Source organism: Anolis sagrei, chromosome 1, assembly GCF_037176765.1.
Source record: "Anolis sagrei isolate rAnoSag1 chromosome 1, rAnoSag1.mat, whole genome shotgun sequence".
Taxonomy (NCBI): domain Eukaryota; kingdom Metazoa; phylum Chordata; class Lepidosauria; order Squamata; family Dactyloidae; genus Anolis; species Anolis sagrei.
This window is the reverse complement of record NC_090021.1, coordinates 271,561,579-271,575,209: the sequence shown is the minus strand read 5'-3', so window position 1 is coordinate 271,575,209 and position 13,631 is coordinate 271,561,579.

The window sequence follows — 13,631 nt, the reverse complement described above, 5'->3', positions numbered from 1 at the left end:
AGGGAGATTGGATATTGGCCTGTAGTTACTCAGCACCGTGGAGTCAAGGGAAGCCTTTTTGAGGAGTGGGCGAACCACAGCCTGTTTCAAATTAGATGGAAAAATCCCTTGCTCCAACGATGCGTTAATGATCAATACAAACCAATCAGCCAATCCGTCCCTGGCAGATTTGATGAGCCAAGATGGGCAAGGGTCTAGCACCGAAGTGGTCACCCTCACAGCCCCAAGGACCTCTTCTACGGTCTCAGGAAGAACAAGCCTAAAAGAATCCCACAAAATTGGACAAGCAGATACCTCCGTCACCTCCTCTGGCACTGCGGTGAAATTGGAGTCAAGCTCAAGGCGTATCTGAGCAACTTCGTCTGCAAAATGGTGTGCGAAATCGCAACACTGAGCTACTGGGTCGTCAGGGGTCCCCTCCACCACAGGAGGGTGGAGGAGTTCCCGGACAACCCGAAACAGCTCCGATGATCTATTTGCTGCAGACGCTATACGGGTGGTCATGAAAGATTCCCTGGCCACCCGTATAGCCACGGAGTATGCCTTAAGAGAGGCTTTAGCCCGTGCTTGGTCAGACACGTCCCGAGATTTCCTCCATTTGCGCTCTAGCCCCCTTCTCGTATGCTTCATGGCAGCCAGCTCCCCAGTGAACCAGGGGGACGGCTTGTCATGACGCAACGTGATGGGGCGTTCGGGAGCGATCGTATCTATTGCCCTAGACATCTCCCTGTTGTAAAGATCCACCAGGACATCGATAGAATCGCCAGGCTCCATAAAGGATTATAATTACAGATTCTGATTTTGATTTGTTTGCTGAGGCACACGTTTATGATAATGATTGTTTTTGACTTGATATGTTTTGTATAACTGTGTTTTTAATTGACTTTTGATGTTATTGTGTTAATCTTTACTGTGTAAACCGCCTTGAGTCGCCATTTCGGCTGAGAAAGGCAGTATAGAAGTAAAGCAAATAAATAAATAAATAAATAAATTTGTGTAAATGTTGAACATTGATGGAGAAAGCACACTCCCCTGAGGCAGGCCGTTCTTCTGTTTCCAGAAGCAACCAGAAGTCATGTGAATACAATGTTTTAAATGCATACATTATACTCATATTTACTTGAGTATAATGCACCATCAAATGTAATTTGCACTGCAATTTTGTAGGTGCACATTATAAAAAAAAAAAAAAGGATTTGCCCTCAAATGTAATGTACCGAACAAGTGCAGTATTAGCATGTCAGGGAGGCAGGTGGCATGAATGAGGCCATCTGGGAAGCCATGTCCTTCCATCAGACTGAGGCTGGTGAAGGGGGAGGTTTTGAAGGCCTTGTGAATGAGACCAGTTGGAAATGAATTCAATGAAATTAAACTTTATTTATAGCCCACCGTATCTCCCCGCAGGAACTCTGGGCAGCTCACAACAAAATACACAATGACAAACATTCTATACTAACAGTAATATATAAGCAAATTAATAAACAAATCAAGAATTCAATAAATTTTAAACCAACATAAATGAACAAGACATAATCCACATAATTACTAACATATTAAATCCTTAAAACATGATTTAAAATCTCTAAAATTAGGCTAAAATTGTTTTAGGAGAGATGGCAAACAGCAGTTTACCAGAGTGTACTTAATTCTCCTCCTCTCCGTAAGTTAAACTCCATAGATGTGTTTTAATACCTTTTTGAAGAAGAGAGGGAGGAGGCCATTCTTACCTCTTTAGGAAGGGAGTTCCAGAGGTGGGAAGCGATCAAATAGCCTGGTCTGAACAGTTTAGGGCTTCATTTAGCCTGGAAGCAGATCAGCAACCAGTGGAGCTGCCATAACATAGGAGTTGTTCACTCCCTATATGGCGCTCCAGTTGGTAACTTGGCTGCTGATCTCTGATGGGAACTGCTGGTCTCCCATGGGGGCTGTGGGGGAGGGAGGAGATGGGGCAAGAGATGCAGAGTCTACCTTGGAGGCAGGATATGTAGCTAAGTGGAAAGAATGACTGGTTTGGCATCTGGGGATTCCTCCTTCTTCTGAGGCTGCTGCTGACACCAGGAACAGCCTTTTTGCACCCCACTGCCTTCCTGCCCATTTTGGGGGTTTCAGATTCCTCCGTCCTCCGAGTCTTTTTATGCAGGTGTCTTTACATGCTATTGAATTTAATACATACTTTAATTCTGGCAATGTTATTTAACCAAAAAAAAAAAAAGATTAGCATTAGACTTGAATAAATGTGATATTTATTTCCCTTTCTTCCTAAATTATTTTAAGGTCTTTTGATGGAGTTGTGGGTATCAGTAGGTGGTAGAAACAGGACATTGTGTTTGGATAGTTTTCTTAAAGGCTATAATGCAGTGCAACTCAAATAAATCAAGATGAGCTGATAAGGTAGTGCTCGTGAAATAGCTTGTATTTTTGCATAAAGAAAGGCACGCGGCAAAACTCGGAAGTAAATGGATATGGGAGGAAAAACTTATTATTACAGGAAAATAATTTATTTTCAGAAAAGCAATAATCCTAATCCTAAATCCACATTAGGATCTAATACTTAGTTAATTGCATATTAAGAAAAAGGCTTTAGTCCATTTGCTATGACAAATAATAGTCTTACAAATAATAGCCTTACAGTGACTTATGAGGAGATCAATTTAAATTAACTGTCTTTCTGATAGGCAGGCACTTGGATGCATAAAGCATCTTTAGACTGACAGCAAATCCAACTTTAAAATGGCAAAGTTTAAATGTCACAAGAAGTCAGATTTACCTCTTCTTATTTTGTGGGTATTTGTCTTCAGCAAATTCCCACAGATCTTCAATATGAGTTTGGCCTTGATTTTAGGGTCCTTTTTCATTCCTACTATTCGCTTCTGCTTGTAAAAATGGCAATATCTTTCACCTAATAGCATGGTCAAAACTTTCCTTTCCACAAAATATTTTGCAATGTATTGCTGGAGGATAAGATGAAGAGTAAGAATGAAAGGATGACGTTTCACACTTCTTCTTCTTCTTCTTCTTCTTCTTCTTATTATTATTATTATTATTATTATTATTATTATTTGAAACACAACAAGATGAGTCCACAGCAGACAAGATCACTCTGCTGACTGTTGTATTGGATCACACATTTGGTGAATAATGTGGGCAGATCCCAGTAAGGTGGCTTTCTGCACCTGGCAAATGGTAATTTTATATTATTATTATTATTATTATTATTATTATTATTATTATTATTATCTATCCTGCCTCCTCTCCCCAGGGAACTCAGGGTGGTTTACAACATAAATAATACAATAAAGTGCAGTATAGTAAAAGGTAAAGGCTTCCCTTGACATTAACTCTAGTAGTGTCCAACTCTAGGAGCAGTGTCCATTTCCATTTCTAAGCCAAAGAGCTGGCATTTTCCATAAACACCTCCAAGGACATGTGGTCATGACTGCATGGAATGCTGTTACCTTCCTGCAGCTACTCACCACTTGTGTGTTTTCAAACTGCTAGGTTGGTAGAAGCTGGGCCTAACAGTGGGAACTCACCCCGCTCCCTGAATTCGAACTGCCAACTTTTTCAGTCAGCATGTTCAGCAGCTCAGCAGTTTAACCCACTGCACAACTGTAGCGGGGAGCGAGGGTCCCCAAGAAATTCCAGGAGAAAGAGGAGAAGGAAGAGACAGAGACAGCTTTGCAAGTTCACAGAATTTTAATGCTTACCCGGGTAAGGGCACCTCAGCTTCAATCTGGCTGGTGAGGTACAAAGCCCTAACTCCAAAACACCCTGCATTTATAGGCAAAATTATCCAGTTCACGCATGCGTACAATCACTTGACATTTACACAATCTAATCAGTTTGTCCTCGAATCGTGGCCAAGAACATTGTTGGCAAGAACACTTGTTGGCAAGATATTATGTTTTCCACAACTTTCCCCTTACATCATCTGACCTCGCTCTCAGGTGAGTTACATTGATTTACATTGAACCATTAAACTGAATCATAACTTCATAGTTCTTCACACATCATATTATATGATTCCACACATTTTCATCTCTGTATCTTTAACTCATTAAAAGCAAGCATTTCCCTTATCAATTCTCCTTAATTTCCCTCACAATACATTCACAATATATTTATAATACATTAGTTCTTTCAATTGGTCAATTAAAAGGTGTATTTAATTGCCTGCTATTTACATCAACCAGACAGGAGGTGGCGCTGTTATACCATATCTTCAGATGTTTGCTTCTCCTTTAGATTAATAATTATCAAAGTTGTACTTGGTAGCAACCTTTGTAACCTTCTACAAATAGCTCCTGGCTTATTCAAATATTGACATAAGATTAGGCCTCCAGCCTTCCTGTCCTCCACAACATCTGTCATTTTTCCCTTCCACCAGAGAATCACCACCAGAATTCCTTCTTCACATTATTAAGAATCCCTTTAAGGTAAGATTTCATTACTTTCATTAAGTTATAATTATTTTTCTATTTAGCTGCTGCCACATACCCCACAAAATCTTGTGACGAAGAAAACCATTTTTCGGAGTCACACCCTTAGAGTGATTATACCACCTTATTTTCCCTGGATAACTGTTGCATCTCTTCTATCTCCAGAGTCATAAGTTGTTTCAATTGACTTCCATGTCGGGCATTTGCTGCAGTAACAATTCTTTCAATCATATTTCTTAAGCAAGCAATCACACAAGGCAGTAGGATTATGATTAGAATACCAATTATCAAGATAACAAATCCTACGACGATGAGGTCTTTTAACCATTGGAAATTTGGCAACCAATCAGTTAACCAGCCAAAAACACTCTCTCCCTTTGGGGCGTATCCAATTCTGATGGTAGATACTACTTTCTGTATCTTATTTATATCAGATTCGATCTCTCCTGATTTGTTTATATAGTGGCAGCACGTGGTATTTAGAAAAGAACATAGTCCTCCTTCTACAGACAATAGGTAGTCCAAAGCAAGTTTGTGTTGCATCAGGACCCCTGCCAAGGAATCAACTTCTGTCTGCAGAGCTCTTATTCCAGCCACAGTTTTGTTCGCCAGCCTCTCCACTTGAGCTGAGAGTCTCCGAATCTGTTTTATATTTAGAGCTACGCCCGCAGCAGGGAACAAGATGGCTCCCAGCCTTTCTCCCTCATTTAAATAAGTTTGGTCTGGATCATATCCAAGTGTTTCATCATAAGCTCTTTTCAAACGCTGTTCTTCACGCTCCCTTCTCCAAGTCACCTGGGATTGTTGTTCTGGGTATATTGTCACATCTGCTAACATCAGAGTGCCAATCGTGCACGTTCCTTCCCAAAATGGCGGCAAAATCTTTCCTGCCCATTGACCACAGATCCAATACAATCCTTGAGACAAGCCACCCTTGGCTACCAACGATTTAGGCACTTCCTGGTGGGCTTCCACCCCTTTTACCACTTTTGCAGGATTTGATTCTCCTCTACTCTGCTGTGGCCCTTCAACAGGTGGTTCCCCCTGGCCCTGAGGCAGCCCTTTGCTAGGAGCCTTTGGTGGATCACGACCCCTGCTGGCTACTTTTGCCTGGGCCTGTTTAATGTGCGTGCCCAATTCTGGTGAAACAACTCCATCAGATCTTTTTACCCTTCTTGAGTGTTCCAAACGGGCTAAGAGGCTAATATCTTCAGACGCCTCCGTTTTGAATACATGGAGAAGGAGATTACAATTGGGATAATGACCAAGTTCTATTTGGTGTGTGTGGAGAGGGTTGTCTCTATCTTGGGTCCATCTCTCATCTTTCTCCCAAATAATGCAAGCTGGGGCCTCTGGCGAAGTCCCTGCATGTGTTATTATAGCTTGTCCTGGATCAAGTAAAGTTTCAGTCATCTCATAATTTTGAGGCCTTAAAGCGCTCCATCCCTTTTGACTTAATAATGTTCCTACCATAAGTGGCCATCCCTCACGCTGGGAAGTAGGCCCATGACTACAAATCCAACAGTCAGTAGCTTCTGTCTCATTCGCTATGTTCTGAATCATCTGGTGGAATATGTTCTGCTCCCATCCTCCCTGCACTAACTTTGGGACAATTACACTCAACATCATCAGGTAATAAGTATTCCACATTCCAAAACGAATAAGCTTTCCCCCATAAAACATGCTTATAACGGTAAGCCAACCAGATCAACCCCACAATAATCAGAAATCCCACAAATACACCCCCGTCACCAAAAAAGTCCATTTACTCTTCTTTCTTCTTTCTTCTTGCTTCTTGCTTGATTGTAGTTTCAAAAACTAAGTCTCTCTCCTATTCAGGGCAACTTTATTCTTATGTTTTAAGTCTTTGAAGTGTATGTCTTTTTATTTTATTTATGTATGGTTTAATTAGTTCTTTATTCAATCATCCAACTTTTAAATTTATTTGCTGTAAGTCAGGGTCCTCTGCTGTGTAGTCTTCTCTCAAGCAGGCTTAGCTCATCCACAATTTTACTTCCTCGTACCCGTGGGGATTCATCAAGTAGCAGACCCCTTTCACTCCTGTCTCAGATGTCACACTCCCCAGGATCTTTCATCCACTTTAAATCTTCTGGTAAAACAGGGGGATACTGTAACAGGTAATTAATTAACATTTTTAAAATTTTGTACTTCTTTCCTTGATGCTTAATCCTCCTCACTTCCACCTCATATTGCAACAGTTTATCTTCCTTTGCCAATTCAATTTCTAAACATTTTTGAACCTTAAAAAGCATCTCAGTATTTTAGCAAAGCAACCCCACAACATTCACTTTATCGCAGCTCTCCCCACAAAATCTTCTAAAATTTAAATGCATCTCAAATTGTCACTACTTTCTCTTTCAGACAGTTTCACAACTAATATCAATATTTTTTTTTTCCCAAAAGGTTTTCCCAATTCCTTCTTTCCCCATGAGGGCATTTAAGTGGCCATCTCAAATACTCTCAACACATAATTTTCCCTTTTCAATCTCACCCGGCATTTGCAAACAATCAACCTCACACAACCTCACACCCCAATCTTATTCATCCCAAAACTGATTCCATACATACACTCATTTACTCTTTACTGCAATTTTCTTCTCAAAAGGGAATCTAATCATTCACTTCTCACACTTCTTTCTCACACATTTCAACAGTTTTCTTTCATTATTTTTAATCCCTCTTTACTTCTGTACTAACATTTCATCACTACTGTATGACTTTCTTTTACATTCTCATTCTCTCTTTTCCCACATTTCCCACATGGTAATCACACACTCTGGTTCTTCTCCTGTGATTAACCATTTCGCTCTTCTGACTTACTTTTTCCTTGCTTTCTCAACATTCTCTCAACATACCTTAACTTTCTTCTTGGATGACTTTCTCTTACCCACATACTTGGTCTTTTCCCATCATATGTTCCAGGTTTTCCTTAATTATCCTTTTCTTCCTTTTATTTGAAACCTGTAAAGATTATTTCTCCCACAACACAAACAGCTACACACATTCTTTTTCTTTTTCTAACCACACACACATTCAAGTTTTCCAGAGAATGTATACAGACATTTTCCCCTTTTCCCCAAAAGACAGACACATGTTTCACATATTTTTCTTTTTTCTCTTTTCCTTTTTTTTTTCCCATTATTTTTTCATTTCATCATCATTTCTTTTCTTTTGGCTTTTTCCCGGAAGCCTATAACCATTAGTTTCTTTTCTTTATGAACATACTGACATTTAACAAAGAGACAAAGCAAAAACAGAAACAGACATACGGTTGCAAAGCAGCTAGAAGGGACAATGCATATAGACACAGCCAGATTCCACAATACACAACACATAGGATCAACATAACAATTTTCCCTTTACAAAGTGCACTTTTTCCCAATCTAAGAGTGCGCCTTCTGTGGCGAATGCAACACTCAGGGGGGTTTTCCTTCTTGAGGTCTGCAGTACCTCTTTTGGAAAAATGTTCCCCCAAAACTGTTTCCTCAGGCATATCCACAAATGCCTATACCTTAAAAAAGCTAGCTTTTCCCTTTTTCTGGAACTGCAGCTGTTAATTCCCAATGCCCTCTCAGTCAAGGAGCCAGCGAAGGAACAGGCCAGTGGAGGCGATTTTTCTTATGGGTACCCTTTTTCGTCTCCCCTGATCCATGCCTTGTCCAGCCCTCGAGTGAGAAGCATCAGCTTCCAAAAGCTTACCTTTCCTTCTTCCTTTTCTCCAGCCCCACGTTGGGCGCCATTTTGTAGCGGGGAGCGAGGGTCCCCAAGAAATTCCAGGAGAAAGAGGAGAAGGAAGAGACAGAGACAGCTTTGCAAGTTCACAGAATTTTAATGCTTACCCGGGTAAGGGCACCTCAGCTTCAATCTGGCTGGTGAGGTACAAAGCCCTAACTCCAAAACACCCTGCATTTATAGGCAAAATTATCCAGTTCACGCATGCGTACAATCACTTGACATTTACACAATCTAATCAGTTTGTCCTCGAATCGTGGCCAAGAACATTGTTGGCAAGAACACTTGTTGGCAAGATATTATGTTTTCCACAACTTTCCCCTTACATCATCTGACCTCGCTCTCAGGCGAGTTACATTGATTTACATTGAACCATTAAACTGAATCATAACTTCATAGTTCTTCACACATCATATTATATGATTCCACACATTTTCATCTCTGTATCTTTAACTCATTAAAAGCAAGCATTTCCCTTATCAATTCTCCTTAATTTCCCTCACAATACATTCACAATATATTTATAATACATTAGTTCTTTCAATTGGTCAATTAAAAGGTGTATTTAATTGCCTGCTATTTACATCAACCAGACAGGAGGTGGCGCTGTTATACCATATCTTCAGATGTTTGCTTCTCCTTTAGATTAATAATTATCAAAGTTGTACTTGGTAGCAACCTTTGTAACCTTCTACAAATAGCTCCTGGCTTATTCAAATATTGACATAAGATTAGGCCTCCAGCCTTCCTGTCCTCCACAACATCTGTCATTTTTCCCTTCCACCAGAGAATCACCACCAGAATTCCTTCTTCACATTATTAAGAATCCCTTTAAGGTAAGATTTCATTACTTTCATTAAGTTATAATTATTTTTCTATTTAGCTGCTGCCACACAACCAGGGCAGTAAAATACATAAAATGAACAAAACAATTAACAACTCATCCAGAAGGATTTTTGTGCACATAACCTTTTTGTACATATATACTACCCAATTAGGCCATCCTGGGGTTTGCCACCACTAGTACTGTTTCATCAGTAAAAAGTAACTCCCAACATGGCCAAGCTGTATAGGCGACATTGCTTCAGGTGAGGTTACAACAGGACATCCAGTCACATGATGTGCAGGAGCAACATCACCAGCAAGATTCTACCAGGGAGCTGGCCAGTGCCCAGCTCTAAGCACTACTGTTCAAGAAGAATAGTGACAAGCTGGAATGTATTCAAAGGAAGACAACTAAGACTTTCATGTTCAACAGTCTGTCTGGCCTGGCTCAGCAACTGCTAGGGACGGGTTTCCAGCAGAAGCAGTCTCTTTCCAGTACCGTATATTCCGGCATATAAGACGACTGGGCGTATAAGATGACCCCCAACTTTTCCAGTTAAAATATAGAGTTTGGGATATACTCGCCGTATAAGACCACCCCTCTTCCAATGCACACCAAATAAAAAAAATTAAAAATCAGATTTGAATTCAATATGGTAATTTTAATGAAAATGCTTCTGACATGCAGGTTCCTATGAGAGGGACATTGTACCTTACATTGGACATTATAGTTGCTCTTCCTCCCCTGAATTTCATTTACACTCTGGGTCCTTTACATCATGCTAGCAAATATGAAAGCAGGCTTTAAATGGTTCAGATTACATGTATGTTGGCATAGAAGCTTGCATGCAAATAGAAGTCAGGCTTTGTACGATGAGTACTGAGGTGAAGGCAAAGCATTTGTAGAATTTTTATCTATAAGCAGTCTTTATAAATCAGGACCTCCTATCAGAAGAGAGGGGCAGATTGGACCCTCATCCTTCAGAAATGTAGCATTTGGCATGGCACATGTTTACTGGGTCACATCTTAACATGTCTTCATCCTCAAATCGCCGTGACAGCTTGAATTGTTTTAGAGTTTCTCAAGAACACAGCCAGGTGATGTTTAATAGTTAGAAAGGGAAAAGAGATCAGAAAAGAGGAAGGGGGGCCCTGGGTCAATAAGAGCTTTCAAGTTTGACTTCTGTCAAAAATGAAATGCAAAGATACAGGATGGGGGACACGTGGCTCGAGAGCGGTATGTGTGAAAAAGATCTTGGGGTCCTTGTGGACAACAAGTTAAACATGAGCCAAAATGTCATGCGGTGGCAAAAAAAAACCAAAAACCAATAGGATTTTGGCCTGCATCAATAAGAGCATAGCGTCTAGATCCAGGGAAGTCATGCTCCCCATGCTCTATTCTGCCTTGGTTAGACGAAACCTGGAATTACATTGTGTCCAATTCTGGGCACCACAACTGAAGGGAGATGTTGACAAGCTGGAATGCGTCCAGAGGAAGAGGATGACTAAAATGACCAAGGTTCTGGAGAACAAGCCATATGAGGAGTGGCTTAAAGAGCTGGGTATGTTTAGTCTGAAGAAGAGAAGGCTGAGAGGAGACATGATGAGAGCCATGTATAAATATGTGAGAAGAAGTCATAGGGAGGAGAGAGCAGATCAAGGTCTGGAGAACAAGCCCTATGAGGAGTGGCTTAAAGAGCTGTGTATGTTTCGTCTAAAGAAGAGAGGGCTGAGAGGAGACATGATGAGAGCCATGTATAAATATGTGAGAAGAAGTCATAGGGAGCAGATCAAGGGTCTGGAGAACAAGCCCTATGAGGAGTGGCTTAAGGAGCTGGGTATGTTTAGTCTGAAGAAGAGAAGGCTGAGAGGAGACATGATGAGAGCCATGTATAAATATGTGAGAGGAAGTCATAGGGAGGAGAGAGCAGATCAAGGGTCTGGAGAACAAGCCCTATGAGGAGTGGCTTAAAGAGCTGGGTATGTTTAGTCTGAAGAAGAGAAGGCTGAGAGGAGACATGATGAGAGCCATGTATAAATATGTGAGAAGAAGTCATAGGGAGGAGAGAGCAAATCAAGGGTCTGGAGAACAAGCCCTATGAGGAGTGGCTTAAAGAGCTGGGTATGTTTAGTCTGAAGAAGAGAAGGCTGAGAGGAGACATGATGAGAGCCATGTATAAATATGTGAGAAGAAGTCATAGGGAGAGGGGAGGGAGGGAGTGGGCTAGGAGGAGGAGCAGCAGGCAGAGTGGTAGCCTACTGGGCTGTCTTCACTCTCGCCGGCATGGAGTTGGCTCCGCTTCCGCCCTCCATCTCAGAACAGCTGCTGCAGGAGGGAGCCAAAGCCAGAGGGGCGGGGGCAGGGCCTCTGGCTGCTCCGCCCCGCCCCTGCAGAGGGCCCCGCCCCCGGTTCCGCCCCCCCGCCCCCCGCCCCCGGCTCCGGCTTCAGCTCCTGCTGCTTTACCAGGCCGGCGTGGGTGTTTGCATGCTGTGCTGACCCCTCCGCCACTGGTCTGCTGCTAGCTCCGCCTCTGGCCTCAAAGCCAGAGCAACTGCCGAGGGAACCAAAACTGGAGCGGGGAGGCAGTGGGAGAAAAGGATCCCTCAGCAGTTGCTCTGGCTTTGAGGCCAGAGGCGGAGCTAGCAGCAGACCAGTGGCGGAGGGGACAGCACAGCATGCAAACACCCCCGCCGGCCTGGTAAAGCAGCAGGAGTTGAAGCCGGGGCGGGAAGGGCGGGTCCTCCGCGGGGGCGGGGCCTCAGCAGCCAGAGGCGAGCTCTCCCGCCCCCGCCCCCACTGTTCTGGCTTTGGCTCCTGCGGCAGCTGGGATGGAGGGCGGAGGCGGAGCCAACTCCATGCCGGCGAGGGTGAAGACAGCCCAGTAGGCTACCACGCTGCCAGCTTGGAAGCGAAGCCTGCCGCTCCTCCTCCTCCCCCCTCCCTCCCTCCCCCCTCCCTCCTCCGCAGGCTCCACCATGCGGGGATGCCCAGTGCGAGGGAGACGAGGGAAAAATGATCCCAAAAAATTTATAGCGGGGTACAAGATGACTCCCCACTTTTGAGATGATTTTCCTGGCTTAGAAATTCGTCTTGTACCCCGGAATATACGGTAATTTCAGCAAACTTGGAAAGGGTCAATCATCCTTTGAAACAAGAAAAGGATCATAGGCTTTAGTGATTACATGCGGAGGCTGGGTGAGACAAGCTCCAGCTGAGACCTTTAAATAAAGAAGCTTTTATGGAGAACCTCTGTGTAGTAGACAACATTGTATCTTTGTTCAGGATCCTTGCTCTGCTGTCCCTTAGTTTCTAAGAACTCTTGGTGTTGGATTTTAGGACTTAGAGCTTGGTTTCCTTGTACTCTTACTTTGGACCTTGTCTGTATTTCTGTATATCTGGCTTTGGCTTATGGACAGTGACGTCTGAATTCCTGGCTTTTGACTTATGGGCTTTGGCTACTGTTTTTGTTCCTGACTTCCTGGCTTTTAACTTCTGAACTGAGAGACCAACTATTGGTTATTCGTAATCTAAACATAATCCTGTAATTCTGTATCTTGATTCCAATAATTGAATTTAGATTATGGTGTTGGACTCTCTTTATCAGTTACTGTTTGGATTTTGGACTTTGATTTTGGAATGATGATGCTGACTTTGCATGAACTTCTGGACTGTGCAAAACCATGGCAGGGATGGTCAAAGATATAAAAGCCAAGCCTTAGGAGGAAAACCTGAGATGGTTTTAGAGAGGTGAGTAAATTTAATTTGAGAAGAAGAGACAGAGATGAAGGAATGTCATGTAAAAGACAGAGTGAGAGCCCCCGGCCGTTTCAGGGGCAAGAACATGAATGAATGAATGAATGAATGAATGAATGAATGAATGAATGAATGAATTCAAATTGCAAACAAAGTGATTCCACCTAAACATTATCAGCTTCCCCCAGATGTAAGCTGAACTATGTTTATGGAGAAGCAAGGGAGGAGGTTGCTTTTCTAGTCTGTGGTTGGAGAAGCCCAATTAAATATGTCCTGTTGTCTTCACACTAGGACCAGGAGAAGCACAGGAACAAAGCTGAACGTATTAAAGGTCCATTCTACTCCAAGCACTCTCGTTACTCATTCATGGTTACTTTAATAGATTTTCAAGGATTTATTTATTTATTTATTATTTACTCTTTGTATCCCAGCTTTCTCTATTCTGAAGGGGACTCAAGGTGGCTTTACATGTGGCAACTGTTCAATGCCTTTGGACAACAAAGAATTAAAATACATTAAGTTAAAAAAAGAAATTAAATGCACATTCAAACATATAAAACACTGCGATCACTATTAAAATCATGCCATCCACAATCATAATCCGTGGTGGTTACAAAAGTCATTTCACATAATGATGTAGCTGTTAATTAATCATATTCTAGCCCTTTTCTTTTTAAAGTGGGAATTCTCAGTTTTCAGCTCTAGTCAGAAGAAATGTAATAATAGACCACATCACAATTTTACCTGTCCTTTTCCGTTCTGGGATTGTGGTGGAGAATGTAACAACACAATTTCAAAAGCTAAGCTCACTCTGTTCTTAGTTAAATTCAGAATGAGCTCAACTGTATGTGTGAGTTCCT